We start from the raw sequence: 25,130 nt of genomic DNA, 5'->3' as shown, positions 1-25,130 counted from the left end.
CCAGGGACAGGGTTAGAGTTCACATGGGTTCTGGTTGCTTTTGACTCCCGGTGCTGGATGGGAGGGCTCTGTTCTCTTTATGCATCCTAGCTCTTTATCCTCTATAGCTTCTACCACCTAGGAAGAGTCATCTCACTAACCACAAAGACAGCCCCATTGTGGCCTCCAAGACACCCTTCCTGCAGGCAGTCAGCTGACTGCAGCTCAGACCTGACGATGACTGAGCTGCTGATGCAGACTCAGGCTTCCTTAAAGGTCATCTGCAGCCATGGGAGAAGCAGCTACCAGCCCCTGGCAGGACCACACCGCACGAGCTGCAGCATCTAAGTAGTAGACAAGGCTCCCACTGCTGATCAGCCTACAAAAGCCCGCCAGCTCTTCCGTGTGACAGCAGCAAATGTGCAGACCCCGGGAGTTTGAACAGGGCAACTGGCCTGTCAGAAACAAACTGCGTCGTCTAGAGGATGAAAGAGAAGAGATTTGAATTTTGCATCTTTCATGCGAGTAAATTAACTTTGCTTTGCTTGAAATAGGAAGCACAGGAGTTGCCTGGGGCCTCTCCTGGCATTGGCTCAATGAGGTGGGCTGACAGGAGTGGGAAATGGAATCGCAGGGAGAAATATATGAGTTGTATGCTGCAATGTCAAATTGGAAGATTTGCTCATATCCACAAGCCAGATCCACGCGAGCCTCCCGGAGGACCTGCTCCAAATGCTATCATCACCACGTCTTAATTTATGCTGCCCCATTTGCAAATAGCGTAGTGCGTAACAAAGTTAGGACGAACAAGCCACAAAACCTAAATAAAAGACCTTCAGAGGAGAAGAAGAGAAGCCATCAATTTAGATTTTAAGCTACTAAATAGAATTGAGATGGCTGTCTGGGTCTACTGTTTTTCCCGGTTCAGAGAACACATGAATTGTGGTGGTCCACGTAGTAGAGTTACAGCAGGACCCACATTGAGGAGAAAGTTTGTTTTCCCCTCCACCTTCACCTTATCCCTTCTCTCCTTCCTAAGCTTCCGGTCACCCTGTCTGTCAATCAGGACACTCAATACTGAAGGTGATGGCTGATTTCTGTCAAGCCCTTTCCTCTAAGTCATCTGATCTCTCCAAAGCTCTTTGATCAGGACCATCAGCCCAGAGAGATGGGGTGCTGAGTAAACATGGACCCTGGAAGGGAGAAAGGGCTTCCCAGTCAGAGAGTAGGAACCCCAGGTGATGTCCTAACCTCCACAGGGAAAAGGGAGAGGCCTGGATTCTAAACGGGCAAAGCACGACAGAGATCCATTGCTACTAGATTTGTCTGTGAAAAGCTGAGACTGAGGGACACAGTGACAGGCTGGCAGATTGGCTCACTAATGTCCACAGTCACTGGTTAATACCCTCTGTCAAGTACATGGGTAGACAGAACGGGTCACCAATAGAAGGCATTTGCTGGGTGTCTACTCTAGGACAAGCCTTAGTCTGGGCATCTTAGAATTAAATGAGGTAATTATTCATTTCTGCAAATGGAGCGAAGGAGGTGAACTCACTGAATATGCTTGGAGAATAAATAACAAATGCGATCTGGTGATTTCCTCAAGGTCAGACACCTTTATCACACACACTTGTGTATCGCAGGACCTGCCTACTGCGGTCCTTGAAACTTGGTAGGCCTAAATGTTATTGCCATTGGCTTATTAACCATCTACTCTTTCTTTCTGTTTCATTTTCTATTTTTCATTCCTTAAAACGTCCATACATGTATACAGGGCAACATGACCATATATTGATTGATTTTGCTTGTCATCGTATTAAGAATATTGGTTTTTATTTGTCAAAATATGAGAAAATGTTTTCTAAGTGCTTTAATTCCAAATTCTGCTTAGGGCACTATTCAGCCATTCAGATCTTACTACACAGAGAGGCGACCCATAGTAAAACAGAGAGGCAGCTTCATAACGCAGCTCTTGCTGAGCTGAGTCCTTGAGGGTGTAGACACTGCCTTACCATGCATGTGACCTCAGTTAACCCCTACCATGTGAGAATTAGACCTGCGTGCGGTAAGTCTACACATGCTTGTCAGCGTCAGTCTTTCCACCTCAGGTGACAGCCCGTTCCCTTTCTGAAGCAGCTGGCCCTCTCTGCGCTCCCTGTCATCTGATGCCTTGCCGCTGGGGGTGGCTCGGTCTGACATTCGCCTGACTCAGCACTGCCTTTCATCCTGTCCAAACTGGATGGCTCCTCAAACCTCCCCTGACCTGACCTGCGGCTCCCTTTCCTCTAGACTACTTCTTCATTTCCGAGTAGCCAGTAACTTTCCATTGTCCTTTCTACCTTGCTAGAGAAAGGAAAGTCAAATCTACACGTGGTAGATGAGTCAGCAGGTCGGGCCTGAGGGTGAGAACATGGGAAATACAATGGATTCTGCCTCTGACAGCTCCTTTAAGGCTGCTGTGATCAGAGACAGGGAGAGCCCTGACTCTCATGGGCTGTGCCCGTGATCAATTTGGTTGAAAAACCTTGAAGACATTTATTTAAGCACACTCTGCACCTCGGAGTTTCCTGCTATGGAAATGCTGGTGCGGAGAGAGGCACCTCACCTTCTCAATACTCAGGGAAGGTCAGGAGGGGAAGAGCTAGCAAATTGGACAGCTCTTTTCAGAAATTTAATATCAAGTGAGAATTTTTTTTCCTTCCCTTGTCTACAGCGCACTCCAGCCCTGTCATGTTATTAACCCAGCAGGGACTCCCTAGTTTTGTACCATATGGACAAGGCTGAGAAAGAAAGCTATGATGGAGACACTTTCTACCCACTAAGTGATCATGGCTTCTCCTTTGGGCACTCTTACGTTGGCTCATTTGACACCCCACACTCATATCAAGTGGCCACTAGTAAACATTAGTCATGCAGCCAGAGTAGCAGAAAGGAAAAGTGGTTTATCCAGGGACAGTGAGCATCCCAGTCAATGAACATCAAGCCGGTAGTAAATTCCCCATGCTCAGGACTTTAGTGCAGATCTATGCTAGCAGCTTGAGTTGAGAATAACTCATTTTTTTTTCCTCAAAGAGCTAGCATTCTTAGGATCTAACATGACCATCCTTAACACATTGTACATTGTAAGGTGCTTCTCAAAGTCCTGTGATACTGTTTATCAATGGAATACATTTTTGAAGGTCAAAGCAGAAGTATCTAACTACCTTCTCCGGGCCCAAAAGAACCATAACATTGTCATTGTAAGGATGGGAATCATGGCCCGGAAGTGTCTAACAAATTACTTCTTCCATTTCTCTCAGTAACCTGTAAACCTAGAACTTCACAAATTGAAAAGAGTTCTATAAAGCAGGAAGTTGTTACCCCCAGAGAGGCCTTCATTCCATGAGACTTTGTCCTTGATCTGGCTGTAGACTCTTTGAGATGAGTGGCAATGACCAGGAAAACTGGAACACATGGGAACATGTTGCCAAGAGTCAGTACCAGACAGAAACCAGAAAGGAAAGGCACTAACCTCCATGGTGAGGAAATCCCATCCGCACCTGAAGGTCAGCATTTGTTCAGGTCAGGTAGGTTCATCAAGGCGATTAGGACACAAGGAAATTGTTCATTCCTCTTCTTCCTGATTAGTTCCCAAACCAGCTTCCAATACCTACTTCAAATAGTCACCATCTCTTAAAAATATATGTTTTTGAGATAAGGTATCATGTACTGCAGCCTGGCCTTAACCTTCAGATATAGCCAAAGATCACTTTGAATGTCTGATATCCCTGCCTCAGCCCCCCGAGTACTGACTACAGGTCCCCATCTCCACATCTAGCAGATGCTGGGTGGGGACCTTGCGCATACTAGGCTAGCTCTCTGCCGCCTGAGTCATGGTCCCTACCCATTTGCCGTTTCTGAAAATCGCTAAATTTATTTGGCTCACTTTTTCTCTAATTTCAGACCCGCCCTTGCTCTGTGTATAAAAGCATAACCTGAACTCCGTTCTTAGTGCTGTCCCACGTGGTATCACTCTTATAAGAACCTCATTTCCCACTTAACAGAAGCTCTTTCTTCTTCCCCTCTCCATCAGCCCCCCCCCCCCCGTTCTCACAGTGTTCATCTCTGTGATAAAACCAGTCTATGACAAATTTCCCTGTGAACAAATCTCCACCTTCAAATGGGCCTTCCTCCTGCAGGCTCATTCGCGCCCACTGATTTAGAAATTCTTGTATTTACTGAGGGTGGCACAAGCTGTGGATGGCTCTTCTTGAGTTCTACGCAAAATGATTCTGTCAAATGTTTCAGGCTTCTGGAGCCAGGAGTGTGGCTCCTTGCTAGAGTGCTTGTCTAGAAAACATGAGGTCCTGGATTCCAATCTCAGAACTGCACCCCCACTATTACCACCACCTAGCTTTTTCAAACTTCTTTCCTGCAAATTGTTTTACCCAGTGCCACCTCTACCCCATGCCAGTTTGAGCTCTATCTCCATGGTCTCCCACCATGACAAAGATGGCGTTCCCTGACAGTCTCAGGTTGAACTTGTGCTATAGCGTTCATCATTAATCATACTTAACTTTCCATTAATTAGAAAATCTCTTTCTCTCTGGCTTAATTAAGACATTGGTGAGTACAGCTCTTAGAACATTTGGTTTCCTGCAAATAACCTGGCAAGTATTCTTTAGAAAGCAAAGTGTAGATATTGAATTCTCAGTTAGTCTCACAACCTTCTCCTATCGGTCAAAATGGGACACTTCATGACTCAGCTCCTGTGTGCTCCCCATTGTTGCCCAGAGGCTGAGGCATTTCTTTACTACATGCTGCCAAATAAGCTATTTCTGCATTCCAAAATTTTAATTCAATCATTACTCTGCTTACTAAATTCACTTTGTCATCTGGATGTCTGAGTCTAATTTTTGATCTACTGGTTAGGTGTATATATACAACTCCTATTTCTCAACCAGAATGTGCTAGAACACATTATCTACTGTGACCAGATGACTTCAATCGTTAGAATGGAGACGTTTGATCATTTATCTCAATCTATATGTTTTCTTTTTGTTGTGTGCACAGGGACAGAATCCAGGGCTTCACACATTCTAGGTAGGTAAGTGTCCCCCAATCCGTATGAAGCAAGATTGACATGAGGAAAGTGATACATGTGAGAGAGGAAGTTAGATCATAACCCAAAGGACTTACTTATGCTCCGAATTGCTCTTTAGGGCACTTTGAATCTGTGCCAGGCATTTGCTGGAAGCTTTCCGTGTCAGGGACATCACAACTGGTATCCCCTGAGCTTACTGGTAGGACACACTAACTCGGCCAGTTCTAGTCAAATCAAGGTCATGTCTACCTGCTCTTACTTCCCCACAGGGGAATATGTGAAACAGATGCACCAGTCATCCAAAGGCATATTACTTACAACTACGAGACCAGGACTAAGGTAGTCCAAGGGAGAGTCTGGGGTGCATAATGACACGGGTTTGCATCCATCTCCCTTGGGATCGGGCCAGGCTCTGCCCTGGTCTTGTGGCAGTCACGTGGTGGGTAGAGAGAATGGTGGGCCTGGCTGGAGATAGACTGGCACAGCTAGGGAGAGACCTGCAAGGAATCCTGGTAAGCAGCTTTAGAGCAAGGACATGGGGAACACTCAAGAGTGGTTGGTATCTTTTCCTCCTTTTCTTCCGGCAGTTGAAGCATCTATCCTTCTAGGAGAGTAAGCTGCTCCTTCACATTCCATTCTTGAAGCTGCCCTCGAAGTTCTCTTGTTACAGAAGAGGACGAGACACAAAGAGGCACGCAGCCCCCTACTAAGTGGATCTGCTTCGCTTTCAGACGCAGAATGAGAGCCAGACACAGCTGCCCGGCCTGGAGTATAGCACTTGCACCTTGCTTCTTCGGGGAGCCTCATTTCAAGAGCCCTCCGTCTTCCTTCTCTCCCCCTCTTAAGAAAGTGATGTGGTTTACAAGCCTGTGCCTCGACTTGTACCACAGTGAGATGTTGCTTTGGGGCCCCTGAAGAAAAGCATAATAATGGAATTTGCTAAGCATCAGCTTGGATATTTAAGACAGAGAATGTGATCGAGTGGGAAAATGAGTACTTTCTCCAAAGTCCTATCTCCTAGTTGTGTGATTAAGAGCAGGCCAATAAACATGTCTGTATTCTGTTAACTCAGAAGGAAAGTGGCATAACCAGATTTATCTCACCTTTATCTGGGTTTGCTCTGGGGTTCAACTGACATGAGAAATGGGGAAATATTTCCGCAGTATGTAAGTATAAACAGTTTTAAATGTTACTACAAATAAGTGAGATTTTTAGCACTGAATGCAAAAATGACTCTCCGTTCTCTCTCTCACTCACACATCATAATGCGACATGAGTCAGCCAATTTCCACTCTACACCTCCAGATCCCCTTCCTACCATGTCTCAACCCTTTCTCTTCTTCCCATAACCCACTTTAAAAGTATGCTGAGAGAAACAGAGACACAGAGAGATAGACAGACAGGCAGACAGAAAGGGAGGGGGCTTGGTGATTTGGCCCCTGCATCTGGACAATATGCCCCCCCCAGCTTCCTAGTCTCTTACAGGAAGAACTAAAATAAAGGATCCCACAGAATTGCAATAAGTAACAAGTAAACTTTATTTAAAACAAAATGGTAGGTCCGAATAAACAGACCACATGAGTAAAGATATTTGAGCGACCCAATCATGGCTTGGGGCTTCCTTTGATGGCATTCAATAGTAGGAGTTTAATTATTAAGTGGTATAACAATAGGGATTCTCTTGTTTTGATTTATAGATTAGGTCATATAGTAATATTTCTGCTACAGAAGTTTTTTTCCCATAATGCATCTCATTTCACTCATATGCACACCCAATTATGTATAAGCATAAGGTACTAAACAGGTGATTTACACAAAAGTTCACACAGTTTTGCACAATTATGCCATTTCATGCATGTAGCCAAAACCAGCTCAGTGTATGTCCCCTATCTTCAATACCCAGATATAACCAAAGCGCAATTGAAAGAATATGCTTGATGTTTGTCCAGAGGAAGAGAATCGCACCCCATTGTTCAGAGAATAGTGTCTATGCACCCTGATCCAGATGAAGGTCTCAGATTGCCAGCAGGTTGCTAGGTGCATCATTCAGAGAGGAATTTGTGCAAAGCCCAAATCAAGTTGAGTGACAAGTCTCCAAGCGATACCTACACCTGCCTGCTGCAGCCCTAACTTGATTGGTCACATAACTCTTATTTGTATCTCATCCAGGAAGATCAACCGTAGTGTTTCACTGCTGTGAGTTCTCATCTCAGAAAACCAATCACAGTGAGAGAGCCGTGAAAAGCAGCTGTGTGTAATGCAGAGGGGGAAATGACCCAGTTCCCGCAACTGGCCATTCTGAGATCATTTATCATTTTAGATGGCAAATGGAGGTTGAAGTGTTTCCACCTCACTCCTGACCAAGCCCAAAGAATTCTTTGAGGTCAGAACTGCCTGACCAGGCTCCTCAGAGCAGACACTTACCCATTGGGAAGCAAATGGCCTCTGCAGGGGTTAACCACACTCGAGGATAATAAACAGAACAGTAGCCTGACCCTGAGCTATACAACTGCATTCATATAAAAGGACATGCAAGCCTGGAAGAAAAAAAAAAGAGTTCAGATTGTTGTGCCTGCTCTTAAAGCAAAAGGTCTGTATTTTGGTCTAAGGTCATCAGAGTCCTCATCAGATGACAGCTCTCCTCAGCCATGTTTACTTTCTTGTGTGGAAGAGATGATTTCCTTTCCTTCTTGTCTCTTCCACATACTTTTGTCTGCACCATATACACCTTTATTTGGCAAATGCCATGGAAGATCTACCATGTACCCTGCACTGAACCTAAAGGCATGTGTAGGATCAATAGTAGGCCTCTGCGGCTGTATACTCTAGGGCTAAAATTTACAAAAACCATTGGTACGTCCTATTGACAGAGCAATACTGGTGATGATGAAAAACAGGGTTAGGGAAGTTAAAGAATGTAAATAGAATGTACTGATTGTCCTCGGGCTCCAAAATAAGTCCCTTTAGACCTGTAAAAAGCAGGGGCGGCATGAACATAGGTCTTGGGAAAAGTAAGCACTATTTTTAAGTAGATAGAATAAAGGTAGACAGCAGTGGTATCAATTGTTGAATACTAGCTAGAGTCTGGTTTTATTTAATGTATAGTTAAGAATCTTTCATTTTTTATTAGTGAAGTAATACTGTAAGACCTTCAGGTTTAAAAAAAAATCTTTTATTGGTAGAAGATACAATTGGAATGCAGACAAGAGGACAGGAAAAAACTAGTGCATACTGAAAATTTATTTACTAGGTGGCTGTTGTTTAATTATATGAACCACTCTATGAGGAGATTATTTATTTAATGGCTTTAATAACAGTCAATGCTTGGGCACTAACCCAGGAAGCCAGTGCCCTCAAAGACTAGGAACTTGGCATAGTCTTGAAAACAGCTTGCAAGTCAAGGTGGTAGTAATGAGAATCTAAGAAAAGATGGATGAGGCAGATGCTGGGAAGGAAGAATAGATCAGAATTATTGACAGACTGTGTATGGGGGACAAAGGAAGTAGAAAACATGAATCCTTGTTTTTTGTTTGTTTTTTGTTTTTTTAAAATATGGTTTACTGTAAAAGAATCTTTAAGGGAATTGTGGAAACAATATTTGGGGAGGGGGGGTTATAGTGATTTCAACTTCAAATATGTTGTTGTGTTTCCAAGAAGAGGAGATGAAAATCGTAGCTATTAATAGCTTCATGCAACAGTTTATTCGTTCAAGCAGATAGCTGAGATTTCATATGTAGCTAGCAACGTCCAGAAAAAGGGTCCACAGATGTAGACTCAACAGATATGTGTGGATCAACTCTATAGAATGAGGGCTACAGCTACACAGTGCACTAGTATGAGAAGTTAGAGAGAGACAGAGGAGTGGGACTAACGAGGACTATTAAAGAGCTAGGGTAGATCCCTGGCCAAGGGAGTCAAAAGCGGTGGAGGGCATTGGAATGATTCATCTTTTGTCAACTTGACACAAGGGAGAACTGTCAGAAAGAAGAAGATTCAGTTGAAGAAACGTTTTCTTAAGATAAACCTTGCTGGGTAGTGGTGGCGCACACCTTTAATCCCAGCATTCGAGAGGCAGAGGCAGGCAGATCTCTGTGAGTTCAAAGCCAGCCTGATCTACAACAGCTACAAGGTGCCAAGATAAGCACCAAAGGTACACAGAGAAAGCCTGTCTCAAAAATAAATGGACCTGTAAGCAAGTCTGTGAGATATTTTCTTGATTACTAATGGATATAGATGGGTCCTGGCCACTGTGGGAGGTAGCACCCCTAGGAAAGGGGTCCTGGGTTGTACTAGAAAGCAATCTGAGGCAGACATGAGGAGCAAGTCAGTAAGTGGCATTCTTCCCTGGCCTTCTTTTCAGTTCCTTCCTCCAGGCTCTTGAAGCTTGAATTAGTTCCTGTCCTGGCTCCTCTGATGATGGACCGTAACAAGTAATCCAAATAAACTCTTTCCTCTCCAAGTTGCTTCTGGTCAAGGTGTTTATCATAGCAATAGCAAAAAGTAAGACAAGACATTTTTATGACAACATTTGAATTCTTACTGAAGGCAGTTCTGACTACATAGTTGATGCAGACCTAAGGATGGAGAGGTAGGACAAAAGAGCCAAACACGTACACACGGAGAGGAGTGGACTGAGCAGAGTGAAGGACATCCATTGAGAGAGGAGTGTGGAGTGAATGAGACACCGTAGAGAGACTCAGCTAGAATGCAGACACAGCTCCTTTCCTATCCTCTTCCCCCATCTCCTCCTCATTATTTTTTTCCTCTGCCTACTGCAACAATATGGTGGTCATTTCCTTCGGGAGACAAGCTCTCATGCGTACACATTTACTTTCAACACAGTTTGCTTTTTCTCGCTTGCTAACCACTTCTCAGTCACTACAAGAAAATTGGACTTGCTCTGCTTTACGTGCATCTGAGAGGTGAGAGTATGAAAGACTGGCCATAGCCGATCTGTTTGAGAAGCCTAAGTGATGGCTCTAATGGACACTGAAGGCTTCAGTTAGGTAACCCAAAGACAGCATGCTCAGCTCCCCAGTCCCTATGCCACAGTTGCTCTTACTAATGAATACCAGTCCTGTCTTCCTCCCTATTTGTTAGCCCTATAGTTCTCCTTCCTGTAGGAAAGCTCTTTTTCTGGATTTATTTTTGATTTTCGTTTTGTTTAAACCTATTTGTCCAGTAGGTAATTTTCTTTCCCTCCCCCTGCCCTAGAAATTGAGCCTCGGTTTCACACATGCTAGGTAAGCCCTCTACCACTGAGATCTATCACCAATTCTACCATAAATGTCTTTTTAATGTTTCCTATGGAATTAGCTGAATTCTTAATGTAGAATGGATTCACATCTAAGCTCCGTCAAGTACTAGCAATTGAGTGTCGAGTCATCCCTCCGGGCCTCAGTTTTTCCACCTGTAAATTGAGTATAATAAGGGATCTACTCATCAGGATTATACAAGGACTACTTTGTCATATATTTCAAGTCTCAAAGATATACCTGCTGCCCACCAAGCTCCTCGAAAGCCCCAGCTGTGATTATTACCACTCTTCTAGATGGGACTAAACATATTTTCTATCTTTGGGACTCTCGTGGGATGGAGGCTAGGCTATGCAGTTTAATGGGTTTTATGTTGTAGTTTGTTTTCGTGATAGTAGCGCCATTACGGAAGTCTCTTAGTAACATTACAAGTTCAAATGATTTCGATAAGTCAGCAGGAAACCCTGACAGCTGTGTAAAGAAATGCATGCTGAGTTCCAGGCGGTTGGTCAGTAACCCCTTCAGAAATGCAGTTCATTCTAAGGTTTCTAAAGTGGAGGACAAATCTTGCTGTTCCTCTTCTCAACATGTTCCTTTAGCAAATCAAGTCAGCATGAGGCATTCTGTAAGCATATGATGGCAGTTGGTGACCATGAGAGCATTGCTGTCCATGGCTGGACACTGAAGAAAAACAAATCCACCACTCGGCATCCCTGGGAGTGTTGCCTGGGAGGGAACCTGCTCCTGGAAGCTTCCGGAGAGGGACTGGTCTAAATGGCTTTGGAGTTTATAAACTCCCTGGCTCTACCAGGGGAGCATAAGGAGATGTATCAACCGGGTATGGAAAGAGAGCCTTCTTTGTAAGACAAAGGGGTTATGATCCCTGAGGAGGGTCACAGGATGCTGAGGGCCAGAGGTGTACACTGTGAAGTCATGGACTGAGAGCCAGCAAGTTGGCCCCTGTTGAAGATGAAGAAATTTGATTTGGAGATTTGAAGACACTTGCCCCAGGGCAAAAGCAAACCCTGCCTGCCCAACCATTGCAGAGAAGATAAGCATATAGAGAAGGGGCCTAGAACACAGTGCCTGTCCATGAAGCTGAGGTACCACTTCTTCCAGAGAGGGTCTGTGTTTTAAGCTCCCGTATGCATAATGTATTATCATCTCTCTTTAGAAAAAGGTGATTGTTTTCTCCTGATAATCTTAATATTCCTTGATGTTTCCGAGAAGCCCATCTGCTGATGAAGCATGAAACTCTTCCCAGACTGGAAAGGGGAGCAATATGAGATGATCATACTATATTTAGGTTCTTTTTCTCAATTAGGACAAAGAATGTTGAGACTAAAAAAAAAAAGCCTACCTCTGGACCAAGGTATCTGCATGGTTGAGGGACATTGACATTCAGAGTTGGTCTAAAGAAGCGACAGAGTAAGATGATGACACCCCAAGTTCAGTCTGAAGACTCCCACATATATCAGAAGCAGTATGCTAGATGTGATGGCAGCGAGGAACTGAGAACTGAGGGACTTCTTCTGGCACCTGCCGTTCCTGCCCCAGATATTCATCAGCCTTCTTTAATAGCACACGTGCAAATAAGAAGTAAGAGGATAGTTTGGAGTAACGTATTGACTCTGAATTGTTCCTGTCTATGTTCATGTGCAATGAAAAAAATGTAGAGAGAACTTACACAAAATATATGTAAAAGCAGATGGAATAGCATCTATTTATGGCTCTTCAGTGGAGAGTCAGAATCTTTCCTAAACAGCAAATGTTTTTATAAGTCAGAGTACTGGTCCAGACCAGAATTCACTAGAAGAAGGATAGCATTCAAGTTCTTTCGGATGCTCTTGGTTCTGTGATTTATTAAAAAAAAAATGTCCGTGACTCCCCTACAGTGCCAAGAGCACTTTTGTTAAACGGAGTGGGGCCAGCGTTGTCAAAATCCTTCTTTGCATTGACAGTGTGTCTTTGAGCCCTTTTGGTCTTGGACATATACAAATGCCCCCACCAAATTTATCTTTTAAAGAGAAAGCTCTTTTTTAATTGTTTTTTAATAGAATTACATCTCTTGCCCTCCTTTCCTTCCCCAACCCCTCCCAGTTTTCCTTCCTCAGATGCTTCCCCTGCACCCCCACTCTCAAGGTGATACCACTTTTTATTTTATTACATTTGTTGCCTTCACATACATATATTCGTGTGTGTGTGTGTGTGTGTGTGTGTGTGTGTGTGTGTTTATTTAGAAATAGAACCTGCTGATTCCTTTTTTGGTGTTTGTGTGTACATGGTCTCAAGCTCTCCACTCTGCATTGGACAACCAATAAGAAAGCTCTTCTCTGGGAGAAGCTAATTATCCTTTGCTCAGCAGCCATTGGTTGCCAGTAGTTCTTTGTCTAGCGGTGGGATGGAACCCTGTGTAGTTTTCCCCATTCTGTGTTAACTTGAACTATTGATATTGCTATTGTTCAAGTCTTGTGGCGATTTCCAGGAAAGTTTATTTCAGAGCAGACTTCCTGGTATTCTGATTCTTAAAAAAATCTTTCTGCTCCCTCTCCAGTGATATTCACTGAGCCATAGATGCAGGAGTCATGATGTAGATATCTGTGGTGTGGCTGAGATCCCCACAATCTGCCAATGTCTGTATTGTGTTCATGTATGGATTTTTGTGATGGTGTCCATTTGCTGTGTATAGAAGCTTCTTTGAGAGGAGTGGCCGTTAAACTTATTGATGGATACAAGAATAAGATATAGCAGGTACTTAGGAATTAGGCTGTTCTAGCAAAGTGGAGAGATGGTTAATAAATACACAAAGCAAGCTTTCAAAGGAAGAAAGTGATTAGACAGTCCTAACCAGCTGGAGCACCTAAGAACCATAACTGTTACCAGCACGGCAAGATACCCATAAAAGTGAAAGAAGTGCCACCCACACACTGGTGGCGACCAACAGTTGTTCATTTGGACTTAAAGCCTACTCAAGAGGAGGGGAATCATCCCTGGTACTAGAAAGCTTGCCGGCTTCCCTGGGCCACTGAAGCCATGGATCTTAAAGAGAGGGTTCTGACAATTATTCTTTTTTTTTTCACTGAAAAACAATATCCTCTAAAATACCCTGAGAAAAATTAATCTCTCTCCACCCCCATACACCAAGTAGTTCTTTCTTTTCAGAAACCTTCAACACTCCTACTCCTTCAAAATGTCTGTACACCTTAAATTTCCTGTTTCTCTTCCAGCGCAGTCTGACCCTGCCCACCTTTCATCGGCTTTTATTTTCTCTCTCTTTTTTCCTCACTACCTCCTACTCTGGCCTCTTTTACTCTTTGGAGGCCTATATGCCTGATTCAAAGAGCTCTGATCCCTGGATTGTGGAATGGCATCCTTCCTTCTCTCTTTGTCTCTTGAAAACCCACCTGAGCCACCAGGAAGCAGCCTTGGATGTTACCAAGCTGCTATCGCCTTCTGGTATACCTCACAGCTTTCACTATTGGTCTGAAAAGTGACTTTATGGAGTGACAATCCCTGTATGCCTCTATTGTACTTCCAATCTGCACCTTGGAGGGAGCCAGGGAAAGGAGCACTGGAGCCCCTGCCAGCACTAAGGGCTCTGGCTTGTCTGAGGATCGCCTTGGCTTTTGCCAAAGAGTTTGAACATTGCATCAAACATTCTTATTCCCATCCTGCCAGAACCCTATTCCTCTCTATGCACATCATTCCAAACAACTTACTCCATCTCCCCTCACAGGCACCCTTCTTCCCAGTGAGAAAACTAAATGGGTTTACAGCATGAATTATTAATCCTCCTTACCTGTCTCCTACTCTGTCTCAGGCACTGCATCCCTGAGCATCTGCAGATGCCTGTAATGGGCCTCTCATACAAAGCAGATTCCGAGGTCTTTTGAATAAACACAGGTGAGGAACATGCTGTCAGAATGGCCATGTGAAGGGTAACACACTGCTTCTTGGTCAATATTGCCTTTGCGTCCCACCGTGGAAGCCTGCAGCTGTTGTCTGTGGCAACACTCCAACTTGGGTGATTGCATTCTGCCTTCTTCTCGCTTCTCTTGTGGGGCTAAGACAACTTACTCTTCATGTATATTTCCAAATAAAACAAAGAGGGCTCCTTCTGGCACTTCTGTTTGCAGAGGCCATGTGTGGGAGAGAGGCACCAAGCCGAAAAAGCCTGAGGAAGCCTGGGCATGGATGCCTTCTGCACCCATCCTGCGGGGTAGGAGCACTAGTGTCACCGGGCCTGTCAGGTTTTGTCTGTATGTGGGAAGTTTTATTCTCTACTCTAAATCATCACAGGCTTACACAGAGTGCTGCAGGTGGAGGTGCTTTCCAAAGGGCCATAAATATTCATGGGAGATTATCGGTCAGCCACTTGGAAAGCCTAACTGGATGGAGACAGGGTTAGCAGGGGTTCTTATCAGAGGGAATCCTGTTTCAAAAACAGGGCTCAGTATGCCATAACAGTTTAAGGAAAGGAGTGATAATCTGTGGAGGGCAAGGAGGAGCAGTCCCTGTGTCTGCTCTTAAACAAAATGGTGACACCTTAGAAGCCAAAGGACTTGTTCTGGTCAAGTCTCGGCAGTTCTCTGGCTAACCTCATGTTAATCAGGAGACCACCTTGCTTGTCTCCCAGGCCTCTGCAATAAGTGTTGGTAAATAGATCTTCAGGTGTCATTTGCTGTTAGAAATTCTGTTGTGAAGGTCACAAGAAGCGATATAGACATACAAGCACCATCGAATAGGAGATCAGTGTGCCGCTAATTAACCCAAGTAGAGTATTAGACACAGCAAGGTAGATGAGCCTATAAGAAAAGTGCCAGCCAGAATCTTTCTTCCATAGATTTTCTTTGAGGGACTGCAGTTCTGGCCACATCACTTCATCCTCGAATGTGAGGTGGGTCTGTTTTCAAGAAAGAAAGGGCGTCTGTAAATTGGGGTAAAACGCCCAGCAGAAAACCATTCAAGAAATGAAAAGGAGGAGGAGGAGGAGGATCTGGAAAAAGGGGAAGGTGCTCTAGAAAATGCCAGCAGAGGAAAGTGACAATAATTACACATAAAAGCTGTGTGCCAAAGGACCTTGCTGGCATTCTCTGTGGAGTCCTGGCTCACAGGGCTCTATTTTCTCCTGCAGAAGGATGCTCGGTTTAGGGAGACGACCGCCACCTGGTGGTCATTACGGGGTGCTATTTTAGCTCACTTGGTTATGGCTTGGTGAGGTTTACACAAGATTTAGAACAGCAGAAAGGGCAGAGGACAGCGCTGAAACACATCCTGTGGCAAGTGTCACCGTTTGGAAGAGAACACCCAGAGCCGGCCTCCCGGATGGTCTGCTTTCCCCATTATCACCCTGTCCCCAGGGCTTCAAAGGACAAGAAACAGGGTGAAGACACCTCAAACATCGGGAAACTCCTCTGCGGCACTGTAGGGATGTAGCTCTGGACAGGCGCTTCTCGGTCCTGGGAATCTCCAGGGTTTGAAATGAAAACCTGGGAGTTCCTGAAGAATGCTCAAGTGATTTTTTTCTGTCTGTCATTTTGCACCACTTACGGTACTCCTTGGTTGAGCCTGCCAGCGGGGAAGGCAAGCAGGCCCTGGTGCTAGCAGTGGGAGCCGCAGAGAGGTGAGATGAAAGGGCTGAAGGAAGCTTATTAATAGTTAAGTGGACAAGGCCGATAATGGCATATCTTTTTATTGGCCCCACAGATAAGTTATAATACACAAGCTTGCAGGCAGCTCCTGTGATTTGCATTGATACAATTCAGGCTGAGGTTTTCATTATACAGCAGGGATGATTCCGGAGCCTGTGTTATCAAAGGCAGTGAAAGGCGCTGGGGAGCTATCTCATATTCTGCGTGTGCCTATTCATTAATGGTTAGGAAGGTGCTTTGTCCCAGGTGGTATTAGGTGTTTCACAGTGAACCATTAGCAATTTGAACAGCTTCATACATGTATCTTATTGATGTTTAAAGTCCTTCCAACCTCAGCTTTTTATTTTTCCCCCTCTCTCTCTCTGAATGAATGAATTCTGCTTTACTCGAGTTTGTGTGAAAAACCAAGCGGCATTCTCCATTGAAGACAGGGATCTTATGGATAGACCAAGACTGGCGGGGCAAAACCCCGGGGAAGCTGACAAAGGGATAGTGGGTTTAAACATAATCGTGTGTAAGCAGAGGTTGACTTTTGTTTTGTTTTGTTCCTGCTTCCCGTTAGCACACGAGGTAAGAGACATCATTATGGCACTGTGGGACAAAGTGCACTTCAGGATATTCTCCTGCTCTGTCATCCTGCATAGACCCCTGCCCCTTGGTCCCCCCTTGTAAGCATCCCCCCAACGTCACCCATGTCTTTTTGCCCTCCCGATCTCCCAGAAGGAATTGCTACTCTTAGTCAAATGTTAGGGGTAAAGCTGGTTTTGTTTCTCAGTTGCTCCTCATGGGGAAGCAAGGGAGCCCCTACATTCCACAGGAGACGGGAGATCGTGCCACTGCTTCCAGGTGATAGGTGGCCCCTTTAGGGAAGGAAGTTAGAACAAATGATCTGTGCCCTGAAAGACAAGAGGACAAACGAAATAGATTGTGAGGGGAAAGCTATGGGACACAAGAGGACAGAGGAGGGAGATAGACGGACGTGGTCAGCAGCTCACGGAAGGGAAAGGGAGGATGGAAACAAAGGAGCCGGGGCAGCGTTTCCTGGCTGAAAATGGAAGGATAAAAGGGATCAGACTTAGAAAGCAATTATGTCTGATTGCAGCGCCGACACTGCTTCCCAGCAGACTGGGTACCACCACTGCCCAGGAGGCTGGGGGCATGGAAGGATGAAGTCAGATCCTCAGAGCTTAAGCTCTGATTGTCATTACACAGCATTTGGGGCACTTGTTTTCTGCATTCTAATTGAGTAGAGACTTCGTGGCAAGATTCAGTCTGCAAGTTGTGAACCGCATAAATCCCACACATACCTTCTGGTTTTCCAACTTTTGTTCTAAGGTCTTCCAGGGTGCCTCCAAAGGCCAGAACTTCTTGCTATGTTTAAAGGCACTCTCCTGCCATTCACCACTCTATCTGTGGTCCCTAAATCCCTGAGAACTTGGCCTTTGCCCAACTCATGGACCTAATCTATTGCAAAGCCCATATAGATGTTTCATGGTTTCTGCTGCCCTTTTAAAATATGATTTTATAGGCTGTGGTATACATATGAGTATGTTTACATGCCCACAAATCCACCACCATCAAGAAAATAGCCATAGACCATGCGTTGGATGTCCACCGTTTTCTCAATCCCAGACAATCACTACTCAACTTTCTGTCACAATCGACTAATTTATAGTTTCCATAGATGTGTAATTTTAATAAATAGAATCACCATGCACTTTATGTTGCTTGGCCCACACAACACAATTATTTTTGTAGTTCAGCCAAATACATGTATCAAAGTCATTCCTTTTACATGATGAATAACATAACATATAGTCATACCACAGTTCAGGGCTCTGTTCTCTTATAAGTCAGCAACCAGGTTTCCTATTTGGAGGCATTGAAGATTAAGTTGGTGAGAACATTTGCACATAGTTTTTTTTTTATGAACATATGACTTTACTTATCTGTGTCGTTTCCTTTGTGTTGGGCATAGATTTAACTTTCTAAGAAACTGTTGCAATGTTTTCTAAAGTGGTTTTTTTTATTTACATAGTACAGGTAGTGTATGAGAAGCCCAAGCCTCTGCATCCTTACCAATACCCACTAATCTTTATAACCTCATCCAGCTGAATAGATATGCAGTGGGTCCTTGTCATTGTTCTGATTTGCATCTTCCTCCCTGACTGATGATGCTGGGCAGCTGTTCCTGTTTTTCTTCCTTTCCTTTCCTTCTTTCCTTCCTTCCTTCCTTCCTTCCTTCCTTCCTTCCTTCCTTCCTCTCTCTCTCTCTCTCTCTCTCTTTCTCTCTCTCTCTCTCTCTTCCTTGCTTTCTGCCTAGAGTATATATTCTTTGATGAACTGTTTTTAAAATCTTTTGCTAGCATTTAAACTGAGCTGCTGTTTTCTTACTATTGAATTATCAGAGTTTTATATGCATTCTGGGTATAGGCCTTGTCATGGTAACATTGTTTCTTAAGATTTTATCTGAATACCCACTTGTCTTCTCATTCTCCCGGCACTGCTCTGCAAAGAACAGGTTTTAGTTCTGAAGAAATCAGATTTTCAGATTGTTCTTTCATGAATCCTTAAGGTTTTGTGGTTGGGGTTTTTACATGATTCTATCTTAATTTAGTTTTTGTACAGAGCATGAGATAATGATTAAAATCCACTTTATGCGTGAGATTTTCCGGAACCATTTGTTAAAAGGCCGGGTTTCTTCACTGAATTGCCTCAGTACGTTTGTCAAATACCAGTGCTTCATATGACAACAACAGAGAAAGGGTACCTGAGGATCAAAGATGTTAAACAAGCACTTGAAATCTTAGCTCTTGAAATACACACAGGTATTCATGGGTAGCACTTTATGTGGACATTAAATATTCAACTGACAAAGGCAAAGCTCAATACTAATGTTATTACATTGTAAGTTTGTCTATGTTTAACTTAGCAAAAAGTTGCTTTGAATCTTTTTCATAATGGCTACTACAATAATGATGATGATGATGGTGCTGTGATGATGATGATGATAGTAAAATGATAGAGAGATGACTCAGCAGGTAAAGGCACTTGCCACCAAGGCTGATGACCGGAATTCAACCTCATGGACCCATGTGGCGGGAGCATAAACTGATTCCCACAGATTGTGCTCTGACCTCTATTTGTGCAGCAAGGCACTCACACACTCACATTTAAACGTGGTAGTATATATATTTTAATTATATATATTTATTTTATGGGGAGTGTATAAACACATATATGTATTTATACATACATACATACATGTGTGTGATATACATGCACACACATGTATGTATAAATGTAAATTTAAAAAAACTCTTTTCAAAGAGAAAAGGAACCGCAAAGCCTCTTCAGAAGTGTCCATATCACTTTGTCACCAAGAATACATGAGAGCTCTTATCACTTCACATTCTTGCCTTAGGTGTGTGGTGGTGTGCAATTGTTTCCAAACTTCTGATTCCACAATGACATATAATATTGAACATTCCTTCATCATTTTTTCTGTTATCTTCTAGAAGTTTTGTTGTTTTCATTTAGTTTTTAGATTTATTGTCCAGTTTGAGCCTTGGTCATCTTGAGCAGCTGTAGCAAATACCCGAACATGGTCAAGTATAAGAAACGAGCAATTTTTTTTTCAGTTCTAAAGTCTGAGAATTCCAATTTCAAAGCACCAGAATGCTGGATGTCTGGTGTAGACTGCTTCCAGGTTTAAGGATGGTGTTGTCGTGCTCTGTTCTCAGGTGATCTAAGCAAAAAGACCACAGTGTAGAGAAACCCATAAAGATACTAATTTCAACCATTTTGAGCTCATGATCTATCCATCTCCCTTAGGTTCTTCCTCCACAAATGCCATCACCTCGGGAGTTAGATGGTGTGTGGAGGTTTAAAATTGTCTTCCTTCTTTCTTAAAAGTTTCATACAGATATCCAATAAAATATGAATATATCTACCTCCCATTTTATGCCCCCAACCCACTCCATATCCCTTAAGTATCCATCCATCCCAACTTCATGCTCTCCTGTTGCTGTGGTTAGTGTTGAGAACCCACTAAGTCCAGTTAGTTCTGCCTATATATACCTGGATGTGGGACCTATTCATAGAGGCACGGGGATGCTATCAATGGTCACACCCTCCAACATGAATGAGCCTCGTCTTCCAGAAACTACCCACAGCTCCTCATTTAGGAGTGGGGCCTGGACATTATCTACATCATCTGTGATAGAATTTTATCTCACCTGATGTGTGGGTCATAAGCAGGTCACCGCAGCTGCTGTGAATCTAACAATGTCTTGCCCTGGAGACAGCGTTTAACAGCTCTCCTCCCATCCCCTGATCTTACTTTCTTTCTGCCTCTTCTTCTGCTCTGTTCCCTGAGCCTTAATGTGTAGGCTGATAGGGTGGAAATAGATACGCTGTTGTTAGTTACCTTGTAACAGGCATGCCACTATTGCACCAGAAGGCATATCTTGACTGGCTGGCTAATGCTGCAGCACACAGGGTCCCCTGCTGCTGATCCAGCAGGCTACATTTAACCTTCTGGCACTAGATGATATAGCCAGCAGGAAAGAAGTTTCCAGTGAGCTTGAAATTTCTTCGATATGTCCTGCAGCCAAAGTTGGTGCTGTCTTCAGCAACAGGGTTTTACCATAGAATATTAATGTTCAGAACAACATACACATACATTCTCTTGTGGCATCTACCTAGGTCCACAAATTTTTGGCATGTACAAAATTTTGTTTATTAAATTGTTCTGGCATTATTCGTTAAAAATGGACTATCTTCTTTCCACTGAATGTCTTCTCTATGCTTGTCTGGGTTGACTATTTATACGGGTCTATTTCCAAGGTGCCTGTTCTGCTACAGTGGACGATCTACCTCCTCCTTCATCAGTGCCAACATAAGTCTGAAATTTAGGTAATGCCTGTCTTCCTAAGCTGTGGCTCTTGTTTGAATGTCTGGGGATCTTTCTGATTGCCATGAGACGGACAATCTCTTCAGCCACACCCTTTGGTCATGATGAGCTGCTTCACTGAAGACCCAATAAGGCCAGGTTTGAAACTGTGTCGTTACCTTCACAAGGTCTTAGCCAGAAGAAATCTTTTTTCTTTGTAAGTTTGTCTCAGGGTTTTAGTCACAGTGATAGAAAGTTGGCTAATATGCTTTCCTATGCCCAAACACAGAATGTCCTGGGTTATCATTCCATTTATCTGGGTCTACATTAGTGTTCTCTTTGGTAGCACATTTATTAAAATTCATCCTACTTTGATTTTTTTTGTTAGCAACGTGTGATTTTTATATACACTTACATATTATGTATTATTTTTGTTCAGAATTTTATTTTTTGTATTGATGTTAATTAAAAGAATATTTTTGTCAGTATTTCAAAAGGTATTTTATGTCTTTGTAGGCAGAGGCTACTCCTCCATTTTCTGGCCACCCAAACCCAAATAATAACACAGAAACTATATTAATTACAACACAGTTTGGCCAATAGCTTAGGCATATTTCTAGCTAACTCTTACATCTTAAATTAACCAATTTCTATTCATCTGTGTATCACCATGAGTCTGTGGCTTACCAGTAAGGCTCTGGCTGGCGGTTGGCATCTTTCTTCTTTGCCAGAAACATGGCGTCTCCCTGATTCCATGTCCTTTCTCTCTATATCTCTGTTTGGATTTCCTGCCACTGACTGAAACAGCTTCTTTAATATCCAAAGTAATAAAACCTATTCATAGCTTACAGAGTGGAATCCCATATCATGCCTTGTCCCTCATATCCTTTGGAGGCTCTATTTACATGCATATTCAAACACTTGAAGGTGATCCACTAATGTCCTACACACTTTATCATGTTTTTCTCTACGTTCAATTCTTAAATTGCATATATATATATAGTAGTGTTTACAGGATCAGTAGCTCTTTTGTTACTCAGTGTCTAATCTGCCATTATTTCAATTCAGTCTTTTCTTCCTCTTTTTCTCCCTAGTTTGTGACTCGGTATTTATACTGGTTTCCTTAAAACATTTCCACATCTATGCTTAACATTTGCAATATATGAATATCAGAACATACATGATTTAGTGTTGTAGATATAGAATAATTATTATACTATCCTTGGTTGCTAATATTTTAGTATCTATCCGTTCAAGTATGTTTTTAATGGACTGTAGTTGTTGTTGCTGTTCTAGATTCATATAGTAATTTTTTTTCTTTTCATGCCTGATAATTTTTTTTTTACTGAAGTCCAGACATTGTGATATTATCTTCTTATACACTGGACATTTCTGTTTTTCTTAAACATCCTTGTCTTTTCTTCTGAATGAATTTTATAAGGAAAGAAAAATGAGCCCCTCCTTTTAAAACTTGCTAGGCAGAATGTGAGCCATGCTTACCCAGGTACTAATGGTTTCCTGTCACTGAAGATCTTGTTGTGCGCTTTACCCAGCGTCCCACAAGTCCTCTCTCTCTCTCTCTCTCTCTCTCTCTCTCTCTCTCTCTCTCTCTCTCTCTTAACAGCAAATATAAGCAGGGACTTGTCCTCTTCCTGTGTGCCACCCCTGCTCGTGGAGTGATTCTGTCTCCTCTGCTGGAGAGTTTCCTCTCATGCACGACTTGATCAGAGCTCAGAGCATCCTTCTGAGGGCTCCTTCCAGGTCTCTCTCATTGCCTCTGTACAGCTTAACTCTCTTAGCTCTAGTACTTGACGCTGTAAACTAACTCTTGCTGTTTTGGCTTTGCCAGACTCTGATTATATCTCTTCTCAGAGAGTCCTTCTGGCTCTAGCTGTGCTATTGAATATTAACTCTTAAGGCAATGGGCTGCAGCAACTGTGGAAGTAACTTTGTTTCCCAACTCCTGAGAACTACTGTTTCTTATTGCCTGATTCTTAGCACCTTGACAGCCATGTTTTAAGTTTTCCACCTGTGATTTGGTTGTTGTCAGTAGGAGGGTGCATTGTGGTCAGAAGCAGATGCAGCAGTCTTTTGATAGCAGCACAACCTCCCAGAACCTTTTGACAGATAGGCTCCTTTGAATGGAGTGTTTTCTCTTCTCTTAGCCCTAATAACAGGTCCCTGTCTGCTGGTTTCAGTGGATACATGACTGCAAAAATTCAGTGCATCTTGGAAGCTGTGCCACTGGGCCTGGGAATCAGAATCCTCTTTACTCTTGCATCCTCAGCTAGTGGAATGGGGCCTCCCAACCCTAGGGATCTTATTTTGAAATAGAAGTGCAGGTGGAGTTTCTTCCATACCTTTCGTGTAAGATAGCTTCAAGGGTTGTTTTGTTTTGCCTCATTTTGTTTTGTTTGTTTTTTCCCATTGCCAGAGATTATGCCATTTGACTATCTGAACTGTGCCCAAGTTTGTAATCTGGAATAGAGAGTTTAGTTTACAGAGCTACACTGAAAATTGAAATGCCCTAGGCAATATGTTTAATATCTCATGAGCTCATGGTCCCCTTAAACGTAATTATAAAACTGAACAAGTGTATACCAAGTGCACGAGAGTACTTGCCTCTGTAGGAATAAGGTCGGATATTAAAAAACCACACCTTTTCTTGTAAGATTGCCATTCATTTCTTTCTTTTTTAAATGAAATTCCAGTGGCAAGCCCACATTACATTTAGATGAAGGCTGGTAGAGGGCTCATCAGGTTAAAGCACTTGCTTGCAAATCTGAGGAACTGAGCTCTGTCTCTAGAACCAGAGTTAGAACATGGTGTTCTGTAGCACATGCACACCATGACACAGGTGCACATGCACACACACCATATCTATTCACACCCTCAGCAATAATAAAAGATTAAACTGGCAAAAATAATAAGTTTAGACAATGTGTACGTGATCTCCTTCCCGTTGCCCCCTGTGCTCCTCCCTATGTAGTTATTGTTGACTGGGTCAAGGGTTTCCAAGTAACTGGTGAAACACTTTCAGAGTGTTTATAGGGGTGTTTCTGAAAGTAGCTATTGTCAAATAAGTAGACTGTGTTAAGAAGATCCATCCTCTCCGATCTTGGTGCTCATTAACAAATCTACTGAGTGTCCAGCTAAGATCCATAAAGCAGAAGAAGGACAGTTTGCTTCTGTTTGAGCTGGGGAATACATCTACACACGTTGATAATCTTGGCCCTCAAGTCTTCAGGTGCAGATCAAATTGCATCACCAGATTTCCTCCAACAATAGAAGATAGAGCATCTTGGCCTTTGTGGTTCCATAGAGCCAGTTCTCACCATCAGTCTAACTCTCATTGTCCCTGAGACTGTCTGTCCTTCTGCGAGTGTGCTTAAGATACACACACACACACACACACACACACACACACACACGAGAGAGAGAGAGAGAGAGAGAGAGAGAGAGAGAGAGAGAGATCGATCTTGGTATATAATAAATATTAAAGAGAAAATCCTATTAATTCTTTTTCTCTAGGGAACTCAAATATGCAGTTAGCATAAAAGCAATAAGAAATTGGTGACGGGATTATAGTAAATATCTTGTAGAATTTGACAGGAAGTGGGGATTCTGTATGTAAAACATGAACATATAGCAGGAAAGGCAGGGGCTAGCATTTATTATAAGAAACAAGGCATGCTGCCTAGTTTTTTGTTTGGGGGTTTTTGTTTTGTTTTCTTTTGTTTGTCAACTTGACACAAGCTATAGCATCTAAGAGTTGGAAACCTTCATTGAGCAATTTTCTCTACAAAATAAGGCAATAGCCAGACCTGCCAGGCATTTCCTTAGTGATCAATGTGGGTGGGCCTAACTCATTGTGGGTGCCTCCACCCATGGGCTAATGGCCCTGCATGCTACAAACAACAAACCAGAAGCAGCATTCCCTATCCCCCAGCTTCTGCATCAGTTCCTGCCCTCAGATTCCTGCCTGGTTGAGTTTCTGCTCTGCCATGACTGCTTTCCACAATGAACTGTGATATGGAAGGGTGAACAAAATAAACCTTTCCTCCCCAAGATGCATTTGACTGAGATGCTCCATCATGGCAATAGAAACTGCAACTGAGATACCGAGTTACAGGAAGTTCAAGTAGTTACAGTTCAAATGTAGATCCTCGGGATAACTATGATCCATTAGCTATGGAGGAGGTGACCAATGAGGACGTCTTGTGAAGTATTTATCCTTAGGTGATTCTGTCATTGCTTCTCACAAAGTG

The 25,130-nt window shown here is 43.1% G+C and overlaps 1 protein-coding gene across 6 annotated transcripts in view; it reads left to right on the top strand.

Moving 5' to 3' along the window:
* Opcml (opioid binding protein/cell adhesion molecule like) overlaps positions 1 to 25,130 on the top strand; it is a 1,115,999-nt gene that overhangs the window by 367,262 nt on the left and 723,607 nt on the right. The gene's annotated exons all lie outside the window — the stretch shown is intronic.

This window comes from Myodes glareolus, chromosome 4 (assembly GCF_982192425.1).
Source record: "Myodes glareolus chromosome 4, mMyoGla1.1, whole genome shotgun sequence".
Lineage (NCBI taxonomy): Eukaryota > Metazoa > Chordata > Mammalia > Rodentia > Cricetidae > Myodes > Myodes glareolus.
The sequence above is the reverse complement of the archived record's forward strand: the minus strand, read 5'-3'. Positions and strand labels throughout refer to the sequence as shown.